Genomic DNA, 10,799 nt, shown 5'->3' with positions numbered 1-10,799 from the left:
CACTTTGATCTAGGAGTTCAACCACCTTCATAAACCAGTTCTGGTTCAAACTGGTTCATTAGGAGTGTTTTTATTTCTGTTGCGTACATGTGTGGGTGCTGAGGGGTTTTGTTGGCATTATTATTGTAGGAGAAATCATAGGAGAGGCTTTAATTCAAGCTTCAGAAAAAGATTTATAAGTGGTTTCTGTTGGAGTTCAGTAATTTGGTTGGGGATTCCTGGTTTAGTTTAATTCAAGCCCCATGTATTGGTGTGTGCTGTGCACACAGATGTGTCAGTACCCAGTATGTGCATGTGCACAGACATACGGAGCTTGGGTTTTGTCCAAATTCATTTCACCCTAAGCACTCAGCTCCTGATGATTGAAAGGGAACTCTGGGTGCACAGTGAAGTCTTGGCTTTGTGGAGAGAAGCACAGGTCCCCATGGTTGGGTGGGAAGGCCCTCAGGGGCAGCTGCCTGGGACCAATGCCTGGGTTGCTGCCCAGAGGGCACTTCCTCACACATCATTCAGGCATCTTAAAGACTGACTGCTGCTGCTGCACCCGCCCGGTCTCTTCCTGGGCTCCCATTTCTACCTGGAAGAGAGGAAGCAAGCCAACAACCTCCATCAGATTAATTCATTTGACAGATATTTGAGCACTTATTATGAGCCAGGCTCCATTCTATGAGCCAAGTTTCTCAACACGAAATAATATAGACCCATTTCCTGTTTTTTTTTTTTTTTTTTTTTTTTAAAGAGAGAGGGAGGGAGAGAGAGAGAGAGAGAGAGAGGATTTTAATATTTATTTTTTTTAGTATTTGGCGGACACAACATCTTTGTTTGTACGTGGTACTGAGGATCGAACCCGGGCCGCACGCATGCCAGGCAAGCGCGCTACCGCTTGAGCCACATCCCCAGCCCCCATTTCCTGTTTTGACAGGGCTCAGAGCTTTCTTCACTTTTTGAACTAGGTACTTCTTGAGATGTAGTAATTTCCAGCTATGGGACAGGATTAAAAGTGAATATATTTAAACTTTTGAATAGGGTTCACTGATATTGGGGGTACAAAGTTTAAAATCTTGTCCTTCTCTAGTTGAAAGTCCATAAATGGCCACCTCGCCTGGTGTTCACTATTAAATGAAATTATTTCAAAACAGATCAATCCCGAAATGCATATTAAATGCAGGTAGTCCCTCGGGAGATGTTTAGGTCTACACTACTCTTACTTCAAGTATAAGATTTATCTTCAAGGGTGATTGTGTGTGGCTGGGCATGGTGGTGCACACCTGTAATCCCAGCAGCTCTGGAGGCGGAGGCAGGGGGATTGCAAGTGTTAGGCCAGCCTCAGAAATTTAGCAAAGTCCTAAATAATTTAGTGAGACCCTATCTCAAAATAAAAATAAAAAGGGTTGGAATTGTGGCTCAGTGATTGAGAGCCCTTGGGTTCAATTCCCAGTGCCAAACAGAGAGAGAGAGAGAGAGAGAGAGAGAGAGAGAGAGAGAGATTGTGTATGGAGTATTACTCATCCATAAAGAAGAGTTAAATTATGTTATTTGCTGGTAAATGGATGGAACTGGTGACTATAATGCTAAGTAAAATAAGCCAGATCCAGAAAGTCAAAGGTCAAATATTTTCTCTGATTATGTGGAAGCAACCACTGAGGGGGGTGGGGGAATCCATCGAAATAAAAGAAAAATCAGGGAAGTAGAAGAAGGGGATTAAGGGGGAGAGAGGAGGAATGGGATCAGGAAAAAAAGAGTGGAATGAATCTGACCTAACGTTCCTACGTACATCTATGTATGTACTACAGTGAATTTCACCATCAGTTACATCCACAAGACACTAATAAAAATATGTAAGTAAATAGCAGAGAAATCAATAGAGTAGAGGGAAGGGAACAGGACTAAGGAAGGGGGGAGGGTAACAATGAGTATTGGGGACTGAATGGGAGCAAGCTATACTTCATGCATTTATAATTATGTCAAAATGAATCCTCATATTATGCATGACTAATATGAACCAATAAAAATGAAAAAAAATTAAAAAGAGTGATTGTGTTAAATCGACTGTGCAAATAGATAATGTAGTGAGTTTGGGGAGAAGTGACTTTTACTTTATCATAAATCCATTTCTCCTCATTCACTGATTCAGAAAATATGTATTGAATTATAACTCTGAGCCAGGTCCTCACTCAGATAAATAGGTAAGTATCATGTCTCTGTCTTTATTACAAATATTTGTATTCATTACCTGAAAAAGCTTCAGAGAATCCTTCTGTGAATTGGACCAAGTAATTCTTATCATTACTATTCCTATCGTTGTCCTAAGTACTCAGGGCCAAGGGTTCAAAATGCCTTCCTCATCCTGTGTCGTCAAGGAGGAGCATAGCTACTAGGGAAGGCTTAAGAATACAGAGACAGCAGGGCGTAATGGTGCATGCCTGTAATCCCAGTATGTCAGGAGACTGAGGCAGGAGGATCATAGGTTCAAAGCCAGCCTCAACAACTTAGTGGGACCCTAAGCAATTTAGTGAGATCCTGTCTCTAAATGAAAATATAAATAAGGGTTGGGGATGTGGCTTAGTGGTTAAGCCCCCCTGGGTTCAATCCCCAGTATAAAAAAAATTACAGAAATATAGAGACATCATGTTACTACTTGGGATCAAGTCCTGCTTATCCTGTGTGACCTCAGGCAAGTGAAAACATCTCTGTGCCTTGGATTCCTCATTGGTAAATGGAGAGAAAAGTAGTTCCTACCTCATCAAATTGTTGTGAGAACTAAATGAAATAACGCAAGTTAGACACTTAGAATGGTGTCTGGCAGCTGGTGAATGCTGAAAAAGCCTTTGCCATTTTATCAGATTCTATCCCCTAGTGCCAAGGCCTCAATCTGGTGCCTCTGTCCGTAACTTCTGTCAGAGTCCTCTTTGCTCAGGGTGTTTCTTCTTTTTCCCCTCCTTCAGATCATCAGTGTTTATATTTCAAGCTCTCAAACTCCACTGGAAATTCTGACTAGACCAATCACAACCATGATGATAAAAGTCATAAGACTGGTGGCTTAAGGAACCAGGATTCCACCTGAGACTCTGGCAAGCATGATATTCTTTTGACTGTTTTACTATTTTTTTTTCTTTTATATCATAGAAGTAAAACTTGTCTCTGTGAACTGATATGCACAAGAATCCCCTGAGAATATTTTTTTTAAAGTATAGCTAATTTAGTGAAAGAGAACTTCTGCAAATTTTGTTTTCACACACAATTGTCCAAGTCAGTGAGTCTGCACACATTTCCTGAGCATTTATCTTATGCTGAGACCTGCATTAAATACTGGAAACTCAAAGATAAGAAAGAAGTGGTTCCTGACATAGTGGCCAAAGGGAAATTGGAGAGGCAGCTGCCCTCTGAATGGGTACCCATTTGTTCCTGTGAGTTCACTTGTTTGAAGAAATCTGATTTGGAGAGAACGTTTGAAAATTGCATGCTGAGCTCACTTGCCTTGGTGCTTTAAGGAAGTGAAAGGTGCCAAGAAGCTGATCAATCTCATAAATGCAATGACAAAGACAGGAAAAAAATGGTGACCATTCTATCCTTAAAGTCACAGAATTGGGGGAAAACCCTGCCACTTCTGAGTCCAGAATGGTGAGACAGTTTTTTCAGGTGGGGAACCCCTTGAGGTGGACTGGATGTCCTACAGTAGATCCAACCAGCCCAACATCCTTGTTTTCTTGGCAGAATAGCAACTTCCTGCTTCAAAGTAAATAGGTTTAAAAGGTTTGTGGAATGGTTGTGAAGGCTGGTTGGCTATACCAAAGGTCTTACTAAACACTTGATAAGTGTGAAAGAATCAGAAACAGATGGATAAAGTTTCCTACAAAATACCCAGGATATAGCAATTAACCAAATAAAATTTCTTTAAAAAAAGAAAAAGAAGAGAAAACAAGTTTGGCAATTGTCCAAGTCAGAACCCTTGAAGGAGAACTTGGGGTATTCTGCCAGACATTCAGCCCTGTCAAGTCCTTTATTTTGCTATAACTGTGGAACATTAAATGAGGTTAGATTTTTGTAGTAGTGCAGTCTTCTTCAAAAAGCAAGCCAAAGAATGGGCAAAGACCAGTGAGCCCCTCTGAGATCCAAGTCTGCACTCCATTATCACCCTGCTACACAAGTCCTGGGGACATTGTTAACTCTGTGGGCTATGAGAAGGGTGTCCTCTCTAGCAAAGCTTCGTGTGTGTGCATGAAGTCTCCTGACATTCCACTCCCCTCGTTTGTGACCTTACCTACCCACGTGCAGCTATGTGCTTTGATGGCTACGCTATCCAGAATAGGGCAAGAGGAGGCAGTCTACATACTATAGTTCAAAGTGGAGAGAAAAGTCGAACCCTGTGATTTCCATGGGAGGAAACAAGATGCAGAATGATTTACACATTGGTCTACATTTAAGAGCAGCCAGTAAGTATATTCTATGGGATGTTTGGCGTATTATGCAAAAATAAGATTCTCTGGTTAAATAAATGTGGGATTTCTTCAACACTTCTCAGTGGTAGAGTGCTTGGCTAGTACTAGTATGCACAAGGGATTGGGTTCAATCCCCAGGACAGAAATTAAAACAATAACAACAGAAAAAAAAACTTCTTAGAGCATTCAGTATGCTATTTTGCATCACAAATTCCAAAGTGAGAGTAGAGAGGAAATAAATGAGTACACTAGTTCCTAGCCTCATCCTAGCCTCATTTAACCAAGGAACCTATTTTCCTAAAACATGGTAGCTCCCTGAGATATGATAAAACAAGAAAACGATAGTTTCCTGACTCTTCAAATAAATGGTACAGTGTCCACTTCAATCTGACTACCTCACTTTAAGCCCAAAAAAGTTGCTCTGCACCAATTGTCCTTAATATAAGGTCTCTGGACGGGTTCCAAAGGTGTGTGAACGCCTTGAAACTGCATACAAAATTGAATTCATGCACGTATTCTTAGGAGAGCGGCCCACAAATTTGGGGAAGAATTCAAGACTTCAAAGAAAGGCAATTTCTCTACCAAGCCTTTCTTCACTACCTTGATACAGTGAGGGGGAAAGAGAGAAGGAAGTCTTTTTACGCCCAGATAAAGGGAGACACAGAAACAAACCCAAGAACACGACTGTATATTATCACCCCCCTGGTCTATTACCAAGGTGAGTAGGCCTCTCAGTCTGGCCCCTGGTCCTTCTCTAGGCAGGATGTGGAATTACCACCTCTAAAGGTCTGGCTTGGCATTTAGCCTTATGATAAAAATTCTGGTTTTCATGGCCCTCCTCCATCCCACTGACGGGATGCCTGGCAAGGGTATAGATGGCAAATCCATCGGAGGGGCCCCAGATGCCTTCAGGCATCACAGAAATGGGTCTCGTTGTACAGGAAAAGGATCCAAGATAAAACGCATGAGTTCAAAAGATCAAGATGCATTTTCATTGATCTTGGACTTGTAAGAGCTGCGCCATCCATCACAGTCGTTCAAAAATTCCTATTAATGGCCCAGAGAGCTGGGGCTCCCATATGGTTTGTCTTTGTAACATTTGGTCTTGGGCATCTCTTTGGAATCGGCATGAGAATCTGTCAGTGTCAGATCCAGACCCAGACCTGCTGTCTTACTCCCAACAGCAGTGGAAGGAAGGGTGAGAGGAACGTGTTCTTAAATCGTGCCTCAGGTGGATTCAGGGTCAGCTAAGGAGCTATCTTGCTCCTGGAAGAAAACTAAAGTGAGATTCAGCCGGCCAAAGACAAAGTTCTAGGACAGATTTTGGAAATATGTTGAGGAAGCAGGAAGTTTGGAAAGGGATTTCTACTCTCTTCCATCCAGCTGAGATGTGCTCATGGGTTGCTCCCTTATAAGAAGTCAAGGGTATTTGATGGGTTTTGTGTTCAGGACAAATCAATAGGGCAGACAGAGGAAAAAGCCTTCCTTCTTGCTCCCTCTCCTCACCTCACTGAAGCAATGCCGTGCACATCAACATGACCTAGGGAGAAAGAAGTCCAAGGCTTTGTTATCCAACATGGAAGGCACTGGTAACCTGACTACTGAGGACTTGCAATGGCTGGTGTGGATTGAAAATGTGCTACAAATGTGCTAACTGTAAAAGACACATCAGATTCAAAGATGTAGTGTGAAAAAAATATTGTAAAATGAAGTCCTATTAATTTTACATGGAAAACATGTTTAAAATGTATTTTTATATCAGGTAAAAATATATTCCTCAATTAATTTATCCTTTTTTAAATGCAGCTACTAAATTATCCTAAATCATATATGTAAATCATGTATTATTTCTATTGGGAAGTGCTATTCCAGAATACGCTCTATCAGTTTTCTTGGGCTGCTATAAGGAAGTACAACAAATCAGGTGGCTTAAAGAGAATTTTATTTGTGCAATTCTAGAAGCCAGAGGTCTGAAGTCAAGAAGCCATAAGGGCTGGTTCCTTCTGGAGGGCTCTGAGGGAGAATTTGTCCCATGCAACAATCCTAGTGGTGGTGGTCAGCAAATCTTTGCAGTTTCTTGACTTACAAGTGCATCACTCCAATCCCTGCTTCTGTTGGCATCTCTCATTCTTCTCAGTGTGTCTCTTCTCCTGTTCTCAAAAGGACCCCAGTCATATTGAATCTAGTGTGACATCTTAACTAATTACATCTGCAAAGACCCTATTTCCAAACAAAGTCACATTCTGAGGTTCCAGGAAGGACATGAATTTGAGGGGACACTATTCTGCCCAGTACAAGTGGCTAATCTAGTCCTTTCATGGGGCCAGCAAACCTCTCTCCATGAAGACACCTTTTCTCAGCATCGAGGGGTGAGGCCTGCCATACCTCAAACCCCTAAAATACTACAGTCTAGAAGGGAGCATGTTGAGGTACAATGCACTCTGGACTAAAAATTAGGAGACTTGGGTTCTTGCCCTGGATCTATCTTTAACCACCATCATGGCCCTCAGCAGAAATACTAAATCACGCCGAACCTCACAGTGATGTACATGGGAACGCAAACCCCTAAATTTCCAAATCTAAAAAAAAAAAAAATATATTGCTGTGAGGTTCACATTGGATAATTATGAAAGTGTTTTTCAAAGGACTAATAACCTATTGCTTGGTGGCCTTTGGGCTGAGATCAAGTGTAGTATCTGCTCTTATCAGCTTAAAGTATTGATAATTTATATACATCCCTCTTGTTCCCTCTCCTGACCTTAAGTCCTAGTTACAGGCTATAAGTTACTGCCAACCTGAGCCTTTCTCTCCAGCTTTTGTTTTGTTTTGTTTTAGTTTTTCTTACTTCAGATTGAACCCAGGGGTGCTTCACCACTGAGCTTCATCCCCATCCCTTTTTATTTTTTTATTTTGAGACAGAATCTCACTAAGTTGTTCAGGGCCTCACTAAGTTGCTGAGAGTAACCTCAAACTCACGATCCTCCTGGGATTACAGGCATGTGTCACCATGCCTGGATCTCCCTAATTTTGAGAGAAACAGAAGAACACGCTAAATACCAAAAGATCTGGAATCTCTCCATCTGTTAGAAATGGAGAGATTCCAGAAAAATCCTTCCAGCTGAGTTCTGTGTCCCCCAAACTATTGTTTCAATAGTCTTCCTTCTGTGATGAAGAAATTATTTGTAAATTCAGAAAAAAAAATCTTAATTGTGTTAGTCACTTCCTGCTCAAAAGCTTCTACCAAATGTGTGTGTGTGTGTGTGTGTGTGTGTGTGTGTGTGTGTGTGTGTTTAAATAATGAATTAATGATGGCACAGAGCTTGCCACTTTTAACCCAGGCAGGCGGAGAGAGTGGGATGGTCTTCTGCTAGTCTTCTTCTGGTTGAGGGCCTAGGATTGGGAGTCTGGGAAAATGAGCAGAAGACCTTAGCTGAGTGATTTGAAAAACTGAGTGCTGATATGGTTTGGGTATGTTTAAATGTGTCCCTGCCCCCAACGCACATACCAAAATTAATGTGTTGGAAGCTTGGTCTTCAGTGTGACAATGATGGTGTGGAATCTATGAGAGGTGGGACCTAGTGGGAGACCCTAACATCAGTGGAGGCGTGCACTCAGAAGGGAATGCAGGACTTTCACCCCTCGGCTTTCTATTTTACCTCCCACAGGTTCTTTCAGTCCTGCCATCTCCCAGGATCCCTTGTCAGACTTGGGTCTGTGTTATTTGGATTTTCAGCCCCCAAAACTGTGAGATAAATAAATCTCTTTTCTTTATAAAGCTAGCTTGACTCAGATATTTAGTTACATAACAAAAAGCAGACTTAGGTTGGTTCCACGATGCCCTTCAGTAGACTAATGGATTTAAAAAAAAAAATGTGGCACATATACACAATGGAATATTATTCAGCAATAAAAGAGAATAGAATCATGGCATTTGCAGGTAAATGGATGGAGTTGGAGAAGATAATGCTAAGTGAAGTTAGCCAAACCCAAAACGACAAATGCTGAATGTTTTCTCTTATGTAAGGAGGCTGACTCACAGTGAGGTAGGGAGAGGGAGCGTGGGAGGAATAGATGAATTCTAGATAGGGCAGAGGAGTGGGAGGGGAAGTGAGGAGGCAGGGGGTTAGCAATGATGGTGGAATGTGATGGAACATCATCATCCAAAGAACATGTACGAAGACACAAATTGGTGTGAACATATTTTATATACAAACAGAGATATGAAAAATTGTGCTCTATGTGTTAATAAGAGTTATAATACACTCCACTGTCATGTATTGTAAAAAATAAAATTAATTAAAATAAATAAGTAAATAAATGTCCTCCCCCCCCCAAAAAAAAGCAGACTTATACATGTGATATACATAGGAGAAAATGGACACTATGTTACACGGTCTACATGCAGCCATCCAGATGAAGCCCAGGACACCTACGTCAACTATAAAGCAGGTCCAGTTGGCTGGGCAGAGAGCAACAACTTCAGCAAGACCAGATTCTAATAGCGCATCAGACAAAGGAGGCTCAGAGCCTGAATTAGAAACACTTGCCATTTCTTGTTAGGCCCAAGAAAGCTATTTATTTTGTTTTTTTCCTAGTCTGTTTTATTTGGCAAATCCTAAGTGAAATGGCATCCTCTTTCCCCAGGGTGCTTGAAGCTATTTGTTTGTTTTTGCAATTGGCCATTTTACAAGTAGGGGTCATGGGCACTCACACTGAGACCTGATGCCACTGGTGAGCACATTACTCTGCTGAAATATAGGGCTTGGGTAAGGTCAGTAGTATGACAGAAAGGCTGTGCCTGAGGATGGCAATGCATTTCTCATCCATATTGCTGGTGGCTACTGTCTGCAGTTCCACCAATGAGCCTTCCCAATCCTCCTCCCCCATGGTTCACTGACATTCCTAAGTCAAGGGTGGATTACCTACTGGTATCCCCTGCATCCCCAGCAACAGTCTCTATCAATGTCACCTTCCTCCTAAAATTCCTCGTTCTCCAATCGTCTCCCATTCCACCAGAAGGCTATCTCTTCTAAGTAGGGTGACCAGCTGTCCCCAGTTTATCTGAGTCACTTCTAGTTTGGTGCCTCCTTCTTTCAAAATTGTACTTGGATGACAAATCATAAGGACACCCGATACCCAGTTTTCTAAAAGGAGGTCTTTTAAACAATAGCACCAGAAGATACCCAGAGCAATGTTTCCTTAGGTAATAAGTTTGAAAATCTCACGCATTTTTTCTCTTAGAAAGTCACAGTTTATGTTAGAAAACTAAGGTCTCTGGGAAGACCCTGAATAAATACATCTGTTTAATGTTGCTTGATTCCCAATATTCAATAAGCCACATCCTCTGACTTTTAATAATTATTATTAATGGTTTCTCAGAAAACAAGTTTGGAAAAATGCTTCCCTGAAGCATTGGAGACCCAATGTGTTGCTTCTCTCAGACACCAAATTTCAAAAAGATGCCTCAGAGAGAAGCCCTTGACCATCTGAAGGGTGGATAGCACCACTGGCAAATTATCTATGTTGGTCCCAACCGCATTTCTTCATTAAAAGTCAGAGAATGTGATCTGATACATTTATCTGATGTGGTCTAACAAGGAATGAGATAGTTTAAGCCTGGATAGAACTGAACATGAACGAGTCTTCTACATACTGTTCTGTTTCCGTTCCCCCATGGTGGTTGGTGACCCCGGGAACAGATTTCTAGCTCCTTACCAGAGGCCAGAGGAATGGAGCAAGCTATTGACATTTCTGAGCAGCGTCTGAGAGAGACAGGAGTTCCTCCCTTGAACAAAGTAGACGAGGGCTTTGCAGGCTGATTAAACGATCTCCACGAAAGTTAATAAGGGGTAAAACATTATGGTATTAGTTAGCATTAAGGACAAATGAGGAAGTGGTGAGGGATGAGGCTGGGGCTAGATCGCCCAAAGGCACCAGGGTGGACGGCCGAGGCCCCTGCCATTCCATAGCTCGAAGATTCATGACCATCTCCCTTCAGGTTGTCACCAGCTTTTGTGCCTTGGAATGATAGAGTAGTTCTTATTAACCATGTCAAAAGCTCAAAGCAGAAGGTCAGACCCAAGCAGCAATGAGGACAATGCTGATGGATTTCCCTGCCCAATCTAAGAGGATCCGTATGCTCACTGGAAGCTAGCCCTACCGAGGGTCAGGATATTGTGCAAATACGCCTCACACTGCCTTACAAAGAGGCTCCTGTAGGTTTTTCCAGTCCAACGGATATTTGATCCAACCCAGGATGCCCCCAGCCACTGGAGGAACCATACTGGCTCAAAGTGCCATGACGATACTACACCCAGGCAATCTTAATGAGGCTGCCTGGATCTGAAGCCTGCACAGAAC

At 42.1% G+C, this 10,799-nt stretch overlaps 1 pseudogene; it reads left to right on the top strand.

Moving 5' to 3' along the window:
• Window positions 1-7,096: 7,096 nt before the first annotated feature.
• On the top strand, window positions 7,097-7,202 carry LOC143405389 (U2 spliceosomal RNA; annotated as a pseudogene).
• The last annotated feature ends 3,597 nt before the right edge of the window (window positions 7,203-10,799 follow it).

Source organism: Callospermophilus lateralis, chromosome 7, assembly GCF_048772815.1.
Source record: "Callospermophilus lateralis isolate mCalLat2 chromosome 7, mCalLat2.hap1, whole genome shotgun sequence".
In the NCBI taxonomy this organism is placed as follows: domain Eukaryota; kingdom Metazoa; phylum Chordata; class Mammalia; order Rodentia; family Sciuridae; genus Callospermophilus; species Callospermophilus lateralis.
The sequence above is the reverse complement of the archived record's forward strand: the minus strand, read 5'-3'. Positions and strand labels throughout refer to the sequence as shown.